Below are 14,180 nucleotides of genomic sequence, written 5' to 3' on the forward strand. Positions count from 1 at the left end.
TTTTCTAAATTAAGTATTTTAGGCTTCTGCAAAAAGAAAGTAGACAATAAGGAGCAGAAGTTCACATTATGTCTCCATGGTTTGGTGTTGGAGCTACTGAAGGTCATTTTTCTAGGCTCAGCTTTCTTAAATTACAGAAGAGTGCATTTGGTGAAATTTACTGTTTGCAGTAAAAATATACAAAGTCTAAGGCTACAATGAATGAATAAATATACTTAATGAATAAGCTCAATCTGAGAAGTGAAATTTTGGGAAGGAAAAGATGAGAAAGAGAATATAAATATTATATAAGAATCATATTTTTAAATGAAATTGCTGTGGAAATCCCTTGCCTACGATGATGGTTAAATTGTAAGTAGCAAGTAGCAGATCAGCTACAGAAATTTACAAGCACCCATAAGGAAAGTTGGAAGTGTCAACATGAAGTAACTCTGCTTTAAAAGAAATAAGAAATATTTTATGTGAACTAAATCTGAGTGACCACTGCCTGTGAACAGGGACTCAGGTCACAGAGCAAAAGAAAATCATGGGTCAATGTATTTACCAAATACATCGATGCACTCATGAGACGCAGTGCTGGTGGAGGCGGGTTTCTACTGTAGGGTTCAAACGTTACCGCAGTCCCAGCTTTAGTATTGAGGGAAGACAGAGGTCTGTCAGGATTAACCAAGCAATTTCAGAACTTTTACCTAATAGGTGGATGTTAGAGAAAATACAGAGAGTGATAAGTAAATGGTTATTAAGAAGGATGAAAGCTGGAGATGGCACATGCCTGTAATCCCAGCACTCAGGAAGCTGAGGCAGGAGGATTATCATGAGTTTCAGACCAGCCCGGACTATGTAGTGAGTTCAAGGCCAGTCTGAGCTACATAGCAAGACCCTGTCCAAAAACATAGCCAAAAATTACTTTGGCTTTTGATCTTTGATCTGCAACATTCCATCTCCCCACAATAACAATCTGCAGGATCAAACAGTCGGCAGACTCTTCAATATAAATATGGTTTATTCAGAGAACTTTACAGATGAGAACTTTCAGAGAGGACCAAAGAAAGCAGAGTAAGAATACAGTGAACGCTGTCTGTTCATACATTTCAAAAAGAAGTATCAGCTTCCAAAGTAAGAACGGGCTAATAATACAAAGAACAACTTGGACTTGTCCAAGTAACTTAGGAGTTACTTACAGAGCTCTGCTTACAAGCTGCAGTTCTGTTGAGGTGGCTAACCTTCTGTCGTAGGCTATTGATTTTATAGGGCTGTAGTTAAAACACCAAAACTAGGATCCAAAGCAAAAAGGATCTTTGGGAAAAGTTGTGTGTACATTTTGTTCCTGTCCCATTCCTACCAGGAAACTCCACCAGTATCAGCAAGCACTGTCTGGCTGCTGTGATGGGTGACAGCCTCAGCCCCTGGTGGAGGCCCACGGACAACTAAACAGGAGTGCGTGACAAGCTGGAGACACTTTGGTGAGGGGTGGAAGTACCGATCTCGCTCCACTCCACCCCTTCCTTCAGCTCTTAGAATCTTTCTACCCTCTCTTCCGTGATGCTGCCTGAGCCTTACAGGAGGTATTTTCTCTTCTGACTGAGAGCTGAGTGCTGGGCAATTATGCCACAGTCACAGGGCAGAATGCAGCAACAAATACCAACTCCTAGAATGACACAAACAACAACCAAGAGTGCCTGCACCGATTAAGTGTACACAGGTTAGGATTTATTTACGTGTTTCCTCATTTATGTTACTTAAAGAAAGTCCAAATCTCAGTTCCATGGCCCCCATAAAATTTCTTCAATTTAGAGAGGAAAAAGGCAGCACATAAAGGCCCAATTAAAAAGAGGCTGGTTGTATTCAGACCATTCATGCCAAGAATGCACCACTGGGCACATCTTGCCTGGCATGCTAGTGGTGTAATACATGAGGCACAAAGCTGCACAGGATCACTGCTAACAATTCTCTCCCAGCAGCTCTTTCCTTCCGGCGCTACTAATACTATCCAATAGGTAGGAGGCTTCCAGTTTAGCACCTGCTTGATTTCTTCATGTCCTGAAGCCAAAGTACATGTGGTGTCTTCAGCAATAAGGATTTACCATCTAGTTCTAGCATACACCCAACTGCTCCAGCAATAAACTGTATGCTATGGGGGATGTCAGGAGTCTCCTTGACCAATAACTCATAGGCAGGTAGCCACCACCCCTAGCACTGAAATTTTCCTTTAACAACCTTAAGCCCCACAGAGTATTTAAACCATTTATCTTTTCACTGAAGCCAATCCCTGTAGGCTTGTAGGGCAGGTGATAGTACTTGTACTTGATGACTCTCAGCCCAGTTTGCACATTTGTGCTGATGAAATGAGTGTCAATTCTCACACTAAGCTGAGGAAACCTCTCCTAGTCGTTTCCCCAGTTGTCCGTTTACAGAAGTCCTGTAAGAGACATGTGGCAGTTTCTGCACAGGTGAGTGCATACTTGTAGTTCTCACTCACAGGCAGGGGCCTGATGTAACCCAGTCCACTACCATTCATATCAACTTGTGCATCCATTCAGTGCATCCATCCCGCATAGCTGTAGCTGGGCGCAGGCCTGGCGTACCTGGACAGCATGTAACTGTCAGGTGCTTTATGGAGATATCTGCATCCTTTGCCCTCCTTTAGTCAGTGCTGGCCAGACTTTACATGTGCCCAGTGGACAACTTCTCTGGGTGTGTGAGGACAAATGGTCCTCACTTTCACGAGGGCATCAGCCTCTTGGTTACCTGGGAGACTTAGTGAGCAACCACAGGGAAGACTATTAGTGTCTTTGATTTAATTTCTATGCTTTATACATCCCCGTCCACAATCTGTTGTCTTGATAGTCCCCGGCCAGTGCTCTGTTATCATTGCACCGCCCACAGGGTCCCCTCTAAAGACAGACCAACTATTGGTACAGCTCAGTGGTGGCCACTTCTTAAGAGTCACCCTCATTCATACTGCTCTTAGCTCTTTCCACCTACTCCTGCTTTGTGCCCCAGCTGATGCCATCAGGGTCCTTTTCAGCATCTTGCCAGGCTCCACTATTAGTTTATTCAGAGAGGATGATTTAGTAGCTTGCAGTGACACTGGCCCCGGTGTGGCTTTCATAGTATTTGTCACAAGGCTGGTAGACAGGGCTCTGTGCTGCCGTAAGTATTCATGCCACTGTGTAAAGTGTGACCCTGTATGATCCCACAAACGGGCTTGACCGAAAGACCTTGAACTGAGTCCTTTACCCATATGTGTTTGTTTTACTGTCACTGATACAGATTAAGCAATGGTGTCTGCCTCCTGTAGGGATTTCTATACCACCTACAGTTGTTGCCCCAGTGCTGTGTACCAGGCTTTATCCCGTCCCATGAGCTGGACCAGAATCTTACTGAAACTGTCTATTCAGATTATTTTAGACATAGCCCTTAACTGAAGCCCTCAGACTCCTGGTAACTAGAACAAATGGGCATTGAGGTACTAGAGGACATAACTGTTTGGCCTGCCTCACAAGTAGATCCGATTGTTCAAGAGTCTCTTGATTTCTTTTGGCCAATGCCATGTGGTCCCTCTTTTTATCAAGTTATATAAGGGACAGGCACATGAGCATGGTAGAATATAAAAATGTGCCAATACCCTCAAACAGTCCAAGAAATACTTGCAATTATCTTGCATTCATTGGTACAGGCTGCTGCAAAACTTAGCGAACTTTTAAAGTGTCACACATGTCTTACCCACTCATAAGACCCCCAGAACCTTACTGAAATGCCAACCCCTTGCACCTTGTGAGGACTGATTTCTCTCATCTTTGATCTTAGGTGTCCTTTTATATCTGCGAAGTCTGTAAGGCACTCAGAGGTTACTCTGATACCACCTAGATGATAAAACATTCCCACAGTTGGTGATCAGGGTAACAGGTCAAGGTCCCTCACCACCATCCCAAAGCAAACGATGGCTATGCAGGTAACTCTGAGGTAGTGCTCAGAAAGTCCATTACTATCTACTCCAGGTGAATGCAAACTGACCCTGGGCCACAGCAGCTAAGGGAGTACTAAAAAAGTATTAGCAAGATCCAAAACAGCATGATATGATCCCAGAGGCTGTATCCCAAAGGCTGTAGGCATTGTTCAGTCAGAAATGAGTGTTGGGCATAGTGACGCCTTATTTAACTCTCTGTAACCCGTAATCATTTCTCATGAGCTGCTCTGCTCCTTTACCAGTATTACCAGACTGCTGAGAGGACTGTGGACTGGGCAGACAATTTTATTACCCAACTCTGGTAGTCTATACTGATTATTATTAATTATCCTGCATGGGGCAGACAGAATTTTTGTTGTTGTTGCTTTCTAGAGACACAGTCTTGCTATGTAGTTCAGGCTGGCCTTGAATTCATTCTGTAGCCCAGGCTGCCTCAAACTCACAATGATTCTCCCTCCTCAACATCCCAAGTGATGAGATTATAGGTATCTATCACTGTGCCCTGCAAAAATTCTGATTATGGTGTGAGGGTATACTTCAGCAGCACATTCACTCCTAGCACAAGCTCGGTCTTCATTAGCTGTGAACATTGCCAGATCTGGATTCTCCAGTGATGAGTGTGTTAAATTAGACTTAAGCAGATTAAGGGCAAACTTGTGGTTATGGTAGAGAACTTATCATCAAGCACTTATTCAAAAAACTCTTCCTTTTCCTCACTCTGGTTACCTTTTGGCAGGGCTGACACAAATGACTCCATCAAACTGTTTGCAACTCCCATTTCACTTACTGTCCCCTCTTTTCCTTGTGAGAGTTTCTCTGAGGTCACCAACAGTCACATGTTATCCTCATTCACCAGAATACCGTTCTCATTGGTAGTCATGTCTGGTTTTGTGTTGGAGGGAAAGTGTTGGACGGTAGAGTGTCAGTGTTGTATTCTTTTGAGCACATCGGAGCCTAGTGAGGAGGTTTAGAAAGAGTAGCTCTTAGGCATAACAAAACCCACAGGAGCAAAAACTACTTAGATCAACCAGACATACAAATTTTCTTTCATATGCTTCATGCTCTACAAAACCTTTTCAGCTTATTCCGGGCTTCCTGAGATTTATTTTAGCTTTCTGTTTGTGTCTTCTTTTTGCTTTTCTTTCATTCTGGTAGGATGAAATTTTACTATACAAAATCCTTCCTTGCCAAAAATATATTCTTATAACTTTTTAAATATTTCCTTTTCATCCTACTTACTGGCCCCTTCTGTCACAAATCCCATGGGTGCTTAAATGTTAAAATGCTTCTGATGCATTTTTTTCTCTTTGGCCTCAGAATTTTAGCCCACTGATTTTACATTCCAATTAGGGCTGGCTGACAAACAGGCTTCCTCGTAACCTTGAATAGCAAAAATGTCTCAGTACAAGCAAAAATCAGAAAGAAGAGAAAAATTAACCCTGTAATTGCAATTTAAGAACTATCCCAAAACTGTTCACAGGAAATGTTTTAGGCAGGCCAATTAGACAAAAACATCTGTTCAAACTGGCCTTCAAAAGTAAGTTTACCAATCGCCAATATGTACCTAACGGACTCATTAACTCTTCAGAGTTGCTAGGAAGGCTGGTTCCTCTTCCTTGGCACACTGAGACAGGAGTCAGCCTCAGCCTTGCTACCCACTGGCATCTGATGCTGGCTGCGCATAGCCCTGAAGTCACTCCTCCCACTTGATGTCCAGCTGCATTAGTTTGCCCTCGTCCCTTTACCAGGCATGTTTAGACTCCAAACTGAACTCAGTCACGTGACCCGGATTGAGCCATCTCCACTTCCTGGCATTATTCACCTGCAGCACTGCCACCTGGACACATTCTTCCTTCTGCCTGCACTTGTTGGCACAGATTTGAACTTGAAGCTCAGCCTGTTCTGCTGCTGCCTCTCCTGCTGCTGCTGCTGCTGCTGTCCTGTCACTATGGGCCGCCCACAGTTGCTGTGTTCTTTTTTTTAAAAATTTTCCTCTTAAATAGTATTGATCATAATAAATAACAATATTTCCCCCAGTTTGGGGCACTATCAAGGCATCCCATACTCATGTGGTGGTTCCCAAACATCTAGGTCGTCCACCTCTCCCTCCCCACGTGGAGGTAGATGGCGAATGCAGGACCTCCTGCTTGGCACACAGCTCGGCCTCGGGAGCACCTTGCTTCCCCAATAGGGAAGGTGCATAGTGGCTACAGCTCTGCTGCAAACCCATCCCACAAGAACCACCTTCAGGGATTGCAGACCATTAGGTATGTTCTGGGTTCCTCAAACTCACACTGTAGACCATACACATGGAGGAGACACATCACCACACACCACATGGAGGAGATAGCCACCCCAGGATTTCCCCTATGAATTCTCTTTCCTGACTCATCTTTTGACCTATCACATCCCTATCCACCTGCCAAATGTTGTGCACATTTCCCAGAAGGATGTAAAACAAACACCTGCCAACAAATTGACACGGCAAGTGGTAGTCCAAAAAATGACTTAGTGAGTCCAAGTTGGCAAATACATGAGTTTATGGGGTTACTTGCAAAACGAGGCTGCCTTTAAGATTGCAGCACTACCTAAGCCAGTAGCCTCCTTTTGCCAAGATGCTAACTATAGAGTTCTGATTAAAACAGCAAGCACAGCCCTAAAGCAAGAAAGGTCCTTGGGAACAGTTGTGTACCCTGTTCAAGCCTCATCCTTATTAGGAAACTCCACCATTCTGGCTCTGTCTGGCACAGAGCCCCATTGCCTGGTGGGGCTCCCTTGGCAGCTACACAGAGCCCACTGCAAGATGAATTTACTTAGGTGAAGATTCAGAGGACAGTTCTCATTGTACCCTTCTACTAAGGGTTCCAAATCCATAGACTCAGCGAGCAGTGTATCTGAATTGTTTGGAAAAGAGTTTGTTTGTGCTGAATGTATTTTTTGTTTCTTTCTTTTTAATGTTGGAGATTGAATCCAGAGTCTGTGCATACTGTAGCTCTACCACTGAGCTACAGCAGATTTAGCTCAGTAGCTCAAAAACTAGCCTGATAATCGTGAGGACGTGAGTTCTATCTCCAGCACCAAAAAAAAGAAATACATCTTTAGCTTTTTGAAAAAATTATATTTATTTTAAAACGAGGTCTCATTCACTTGCTAACCTGGCCTTGAACTGTCCTACCTCAGCCTCCTGAGTAGCAGGGATTATGAGTATATTCTACCACACCTGACACATTTTTCTTGGCATCCTTAATTAAACTATACATTATAACTGTTATGTAGCATTTACATTGTATTAGATAATATACATAATCTATAGATGATTGAAAGTTTGCAGGAAGATGTATAGTTTATATGCAAATACTTCACCATTTTATATGAGAATTTGATACAAGAGATTTTGATATCCTTAGGGGCCTGGACAAATTCCCTCATGCACAACGAAGGATGATTGTATTTGCTCTCTTTTGTTGTTCAACCTTTTATTACTCCCTGTTCTTCTGAACAATCTTTTCCTCAGATACTTTCATGCTAAGAGAATAAATAATATCCATCTTTCTAGCACAGTCCATGAGCACCTGCTGTGTTCCGGCTGTGCAGGGGAGCTGGGTTCATGGGGGTGAGTGGCGGCACTCTCCTTCTGAAGCACTTACAAACCATTAAATTCCAAGAAGTTCTAGAGAACAAAAGCAGACAGAACAAAGTCAAAGTGAAGAGATGAAAATGTGTCTACAGAAAGTCAATATTTACAAAGGAAATTTTGTGCGTTGATTTTTGTGAGAAAGTTAACTGTTTATAGGAGGCAGGCAGCGCTGGGCAGTGATTTTTCTCTTCGTCATTTATTCATTCAGTACTGCACCCTGCTGTGCTCTAGGGATTGCTGTGGATCACAAAGGGGTGACTGTCCAGTAGGGAGGGAAAGCCCATCAGAGAGAAAGGATGTATACCTCAGACAGGGAGCCCGGTGGAGGGCTCCTGAATCATTCCTAGGATGCTCACCACATTTCAGGAGTCAAAGCCATTAATTGAGTAAGGAATTAAAAGCATCACATAAAGAAACAATATCCTATTGTGCCTCTGGGTTATTAATAAATCATATACAAAGGGACAAAGATGCATGAGAGCTTGGGAAACTGGGAGCATTAGAAGTGTTTTGGTTTGATTTGGTTTGGTTTTTTATGATTGCCTATTGGTTAGGTCTTATGCAAACTTCTTTATAGCCAAGCATAGTGATTGTCTTGGTTACTTTTCTTTCATTGCTGAGACAAAAGACTTAACACCCAAAATGAAGGAAGGAAAGGTTTATTTAGCTTATAGTTTTTGGAGCTTTTAGTTTATATTTAGCTGACTCTAAGGAGAGTGGTATGGCTAAGGGGCAACCGTTCAAGAGTGAACAGGGTAAAAAGAGGAAAAGCGTGCCTCCTTTCCTCCCTTATGTTGTATACTGGCTACCCGCCCCTGGGCGGATACAGCGCTCACACCGCCAATTCCAGCACTAGACAACGAGCCAATCACAAAGCTAGACTCAGCTAACCCAGCTCTCACGACTGCATGAGGCTTTGGAGAGACACTTAAACAAACCACGACAGAGGTTAAGAACTTAGAGTCTAACGGAAGTGATTCTAACCCATCTTTTCTACTTACTGATTTTGTGCCTTTCAACAATCCCTTTCACTTCTGTAAGTTTCATTATTTTCATCTGTAAAATGAGTGTAATAAGAAGCACAATACCACGAATAGTGCACAACCAGATATTCTGTTCAAAATAATTGTTGTCCTGTGCTGGGAAAGAGCCTTGTTCATGCTGGGAAAGAGCCTTGTGCATGCTGGGAACGAGCCTCGTGCATGCTGGAAAAGTGCTCTACCACAGAAGTCCATCCCCAGCCACATCACTTTTCACAATGCTGGCATGCAGCAAGTACTTGTAAATCCTGGCTTATTTGAACTCCACTTTTGATTTTTCATCCACTGACATTTCAAAGGGAAGTATAGAAATGTACTCCAGGTAACCCTCATAAATGGTCTACCCAGTCCTTCCTTGTGGCTGCACACAGGAGGAGGGGTTGGTGTCAGGAAGGAGGCAGCAGGGGAAGGTGACTCTTACCTCCAAGAACCTTGTGGGCCCTCCTTAGGATATTGGATTTGATCAAGAAGGCAGTGCCTCTCTGGGACGTTTTTGTGGAGAATGACAGGATCAGATTTGCATGTTAGCAAAACTGATCTGGTGGCAACATAGATGGCAGTGGCTTGAGAAGGGGATGGTGATCACTGAAAGCCCATTCGGAAGCCATTGTAGTCATCCACTGAGCCCTGCAATAAAGAAATAGCATCAGGACAGACAGGATATGGGGCATCTGGGAAAAGGGGAACAGTGCTGGTGGACGGGGATGCAGAGGCAACGCTGGGAGGATTCCATGGCTTGCGGGTTTCCAGCTTTATTGACTTAGACCATGCTGGCACTCCAGATGAGAAATCACAGAGGAAAGAGCTTTGAGCATGATACACTTGGAGCCTCTGAGGGAAACTGTAAACAGGGCCGTTGACAGGCCAAACCAGAGGATGTAGAAATGTCAGGCTGGAAATTTCAATTTAGAATGAAAGATGTGAGTGTGAATGAGGTTATTTAGTCAGGCTATCCACAGTATTGAGTACCATGGATCAGGACTGCTTTCACTATAGGAATCAGAAGGTTAAAAACCAGTCAAGATCACTATCTTAGGGGCTTATACAGTAGCACCTCAGTTCATGAACTTAACTGTTTTTCACAATTCTAGTTGCAAACAGAATTGGACAAGAACCACATTAAATTTTCCTATAAGGTCAGTCAAATCTAACCACCGAATTTTTTTTTTTAATTTTATTTAAGGAGAAAAGAAAAAAAAAAGCAGGGAAAGGGTACAAGTTATACAGATTTACAGAAAAAAAATGAACAGTAGGAAATCACTAGTTAATGGATTACATATTGTCATCTTAGAAATAATTGTTCAAGTCACAAAATTAAAGCTTGTAAAGTGGACATTCCATCAATGATACTGCAAACAGTTCTGTTCATTGATCCAATAAAACTCTGTGATATCATTTTCTATCTTATACACTTAAATATACACGCAGTTATAGAGTTTGGAGCACTTTCTTTTCCTCTCTTTTGTACTATGACTATTACACATTTTGGGTTTCATTGCTCCCACGGTTCTTATTACTTTTTTGGAAGAGAGTAAAACCAAATGTGACATAACAGAACAGAATCGGTCAAGTCAAAAGGGTGGACATAATAGATAATGTAAAAACATAATACAAGGTGATCAACAATGGTTACCATAATGCCTCCCGCTATCTCTAATAGAATTGCCTATATCATTAGTTATAATACAATTGAACAAAACAGTAAAGAATAAAACCAACAAAACCAAAACATTGGAGACATTGTAGGTCTTCAAAAGTAGATAAAAGTCAACAAGAATGGGCGTCATAATGAATCTCATTATCTTCACAGCTGATGCCTAAACTTTCGAACCTGATACTATCCAGCAAAACAGAACAGGGGAACATCAGTTAAAAACCAGATGGTGAGAGTAATACAGGGCTTTAAATCAAGGTAATGAAAAGTCAAAGTGGGTTACTATAATATATCCTGCTATTTTTTTCCTTTAATTAAAAGGATAAAGATAAAAAAGTAAATAATGGAGTGGAGATTGAGATAAAAGAGGGCATAACAATGAAACAGCGCAGATCAAAACATAACCATTTAAGCAGAATAGTGTTTCACCACCAGATAATCCTAACCTAAAAGTAGGTACCATATTGTCTTTCTTTGAAATCCTTGAGTACAACTTCGTATACTGTAGCATTAAGTATATCAAAACAATGTAAAACCATTCAAGAGAATGACAGCATTACAGAGTATTTAGAATCGACTAACAGAAAATGAATAATGGTTTCTGTATAATCTCCTTGTCTTTACAAGGTTTTTGCTTATACTATCGTACATAATAAAATCCAGTAAGATACAACCTATTTAGACTATTGGAGACAGAAGGACAAAAGCTAGATGAGACTTCAAAACAAGATGATACTAAATCAGTATTACCTATTAAGATGTCATTTTCTCCAAAATAGCTGTTCCTATCATCCAATCTTCTCTGCCTCATTTCTGTTGAGCTCTTTTTCTGTCAGTAGCTGTCAGTTTGTCTTCTTCATTTTGTTCTCTGCTCCATTCGTTGTGGCCTCTCTGCCATTATTTCTGGATTCTTTGTATTTTTCTTTTTTTAGAATATCCTGCAATACTCTCTGTAGAGTTGAATTGGTGGTTGCAAATTCCCCCAGTTCCTCTTTATCCTGGAAGCACCTTGTTTTTCCATCAATTTCCAGGGACAGTTGTGCAGGATATCTCAATCTTGGCTGGAGATTATTATCTTTCAAAGCTTGAATTATTTCCCCCCACGCTCTTCGTGATTTGATGGTTTGTGCCGAGAAATCTGCTGTAATTCTGATGGGTGTTCCCTTGTAAGTGGTCTGTTTCTTGTCTCTGACAGCTTTTAATATTCTGTTCTTGTATTGAATTTCTGGAATTTTTATTATTATATGCCTGGGTGTTGCTCTGTTTGGGTTGTAGGTAGCTGGGGTCCTGTATGCCTCATACATCTGAGTATCTTTACCTTTTGCTAAATTAGGAAAATTCTCCTGGATTATTTCTGTGAGTAGCTTTTGTAGTTCACTTGTTTGTGTCCCTACTTCTTCTTTTATGTTCTTAATCCTTAAGTTATGGATCCTCTTATCATCTTCTTGTCTTTGTATTATTGCTGTTTGTTTCTTTGTTATTTTTAAGAAGTTTTTCATTTCATTCTCCCATATTACAAGTCTGCCCTCCAGTTCAGATAGTCTGTCCTTAGTTTCTTTCAAGCTGTTATGCCAGTCTTCTATAGACTTCTTGGTATCTTGGTAGTCCCTTTGAACCTGCTTCACGTATTCTATGGTTTCTCTGTTTTCTCCATCAAACAATTCTCCCCTTTTTTTCTGTTCTTCCATTCCACCGCCTGTTTTTTCTTGGGTGGTACTTAGCATTTCTCTAACTATTCTGCATACTTCTAGCTTCAGGTCGTTGATAACTTCATTCCTGAATTGGTCTATGAGGCTCTCTATATGGTGCCTTATGTATATTGGTGCGGTGTCTGCTATTGCCTGTTTCTCAGAATTGGGGGCCGAGGAGCCTTTCTTGTTGCTGCCTCTTCCCATGCTGCCTCTTCTTCTCTGTTCCTTATATATGCAAGCTTATATAAGAGGCCCAGCTTCTCTCCCAGTCAGCCACAGCCTGATCGAATTGCGCCAGCTAGGTGTTCCTGCTCACCGCTGCGCACCAGAGAGTTACGGACCAGGCAGCCTACGCGTCTCCCCTCCCGGCCACCGTCAGGCTCTGGGATCTGGGTTGGGACAGCCTACCAGGTCCGCCAGCAGCGTCACGCAGGCCAGGCACTTTTCACCAATCCCGCCTGAGAGGGGGATGTGTGGCTGGAGTCGCCACCGCGCCCTGCTCCCACAGGACTGCTTGGGCCCAGAAAGTCCTCCGCTGGAGTCAAACTGTGGTAGAGTGTCAGCTTCTCTCACTCACCTCACCACAAGTCAGTGCACGCCTCCCTGCCGTTCGCAGATTGCCGTTCTCAGAGCTTCTGCGCGTCTCTCTCCTTGCTGAGCCACTGTAGAGGCAGCCAGCCACCACGCAGCGGGAAACCCAAATCTCGGCTTACAATGGCGCGGGGTCCAGCCTCCACACCGAGGCTTTTCTGTTCCTGTTTTAGCACCAGGAATGCATTCCAAGTTGGTTTCTCTCAGCCCAGTTCGTTCCTGAGTCAGCAGAGCATATCTCCACCTGCTTATGTCTCCTTAGTCCGCACCATTCCTGGCTTCTGAGCCAAGTCTTTCAGAGAGCCTCCGGTAGTTGCTGTTATCTGTCCGCCATGTTCTCCTGGAAGTCTAACCACCGAATTTGATTCCATTTTCATCCAACTTGGTGACCAGGATCGTGGAAACAATGAAGCTCATGGGTTGGGGCTCAGTGGTAGAGCTCTTACTTGCATGCACAAGGTTTGATCCTCAGCGCCACAAAAACAAAAAATTAAACTCATGACCTGAGGCACCACTGTACTGAAGTTGAGGTAGAGAAGGGGGAAGACATGAAACAACTCATAAAGGAAAGTCTAATTTCTGCTATTGTCAAATACTGGGACTAGAATGTCACCGACCAATTGGATAATCATTTTGCAGAACTGTAGAAACATGCATTAATAGAAAAGAGCATTACCGTTAAGCAAGACAGTTACTGTAATATCAAAAAGGAAGCGTGTCACCACGGGAAGAAACTTTGCCATTCTAAAATAGAAGAAGAAAACAAATTACCTGGGACTGGGAGACCCTTTCGCAGTAGATCAGCTTTCAGGTAGGAAGTTAATTAGACAAGAGAGAGAGGTGAGAGGAGAGAAAGGCAAGTTCGGGAAATCTGAATTAAGTGGGGAGACAGGGCTGTGGGCACACACAGGCATGGCATGGCTGGCTCTGCTTGTGTAGTGCACCCAAGGATGTTGCCACCGCCCCTGCTGCTGAGAGGGACAGCGGTGGCAGGACACGGGTCAGAAGCACCCAGCCTCGCCAGGAGAAAACAAATGAACAACGCCATTCACCTGCCATGGCAGTGTGCGATGTTTTAGGAAGAAGGGGCTGAGGCTAAAGGGATACACTGTGGCCCTCGTTGAGTTTAAAGAGTCACCAGCCAGTGTTTTAGGCTGCCCCAGCTGACTCACAACGTGAAATAATTCTGGATGTGAATCGTATTTAGAAGTCTTAGGTCTACTTGTATAAGTACAAAATAAGCAAACCAGTCTGGGTATCCAGAGCAAATTATCAGTGCTAAGATGAGGGAGGTGTACCCAGGGGATGATGGAGGAAGGATGAGAGGTTTTCTAGAAGAATCTGCTGGCATCTCATGTTTGTAGTATGACTTCTTGATGTGGTGGGGGGAAGGGAATCATACTGATGATGCTTGGCTCTGCTTACGGAGCCCTGCACTCAGAGTTGATCCAGAAGCCGTTGAAGATCACAAGATCATTTCACCATGAGGTTCTTCCTGTTGAGAGAATCGAGGAGAGGCCGAGCTGACTGAAGGAAAAAGCCAGTACCTGCATCATGTGGGACACTAACTCTTCTTTTTCCTTCATTTTCCCAGAAG

General features: G+C 43.0%; 1 protein-coding gene across 1 annotated transcript in view; it reads left to right on the plus strand.

The window, feature by feature from the left end:
* Positions 1-14,180, plus strand: part of Nt5e (5'-nucleotidase ecto) — a 66,968-nt gene that overhangs the window by 22,624 nt on the left and 30,164 nt on the right. The gene's annotated exons all lie outside the window — the stretch shown is intronic.

The sequence above is a fragment of the Cavia porcellus genome, unplaced genomic scaffold (genome assembly GCF_034190915.1).
Source record: "Cavia porcellus strain 051 isolate PalLab524CR breed Dunkin Hartley unplaced genomic scaffold, mCavPor4.1 scaffold_22, whole genome shotgun sequence".
Classification (NCBI taxonomy): Eukaryota; Metazoa; Chordata; class Mammalia; order Rodentia; family Caviidae; genus Cavia; species Cavia porcellus.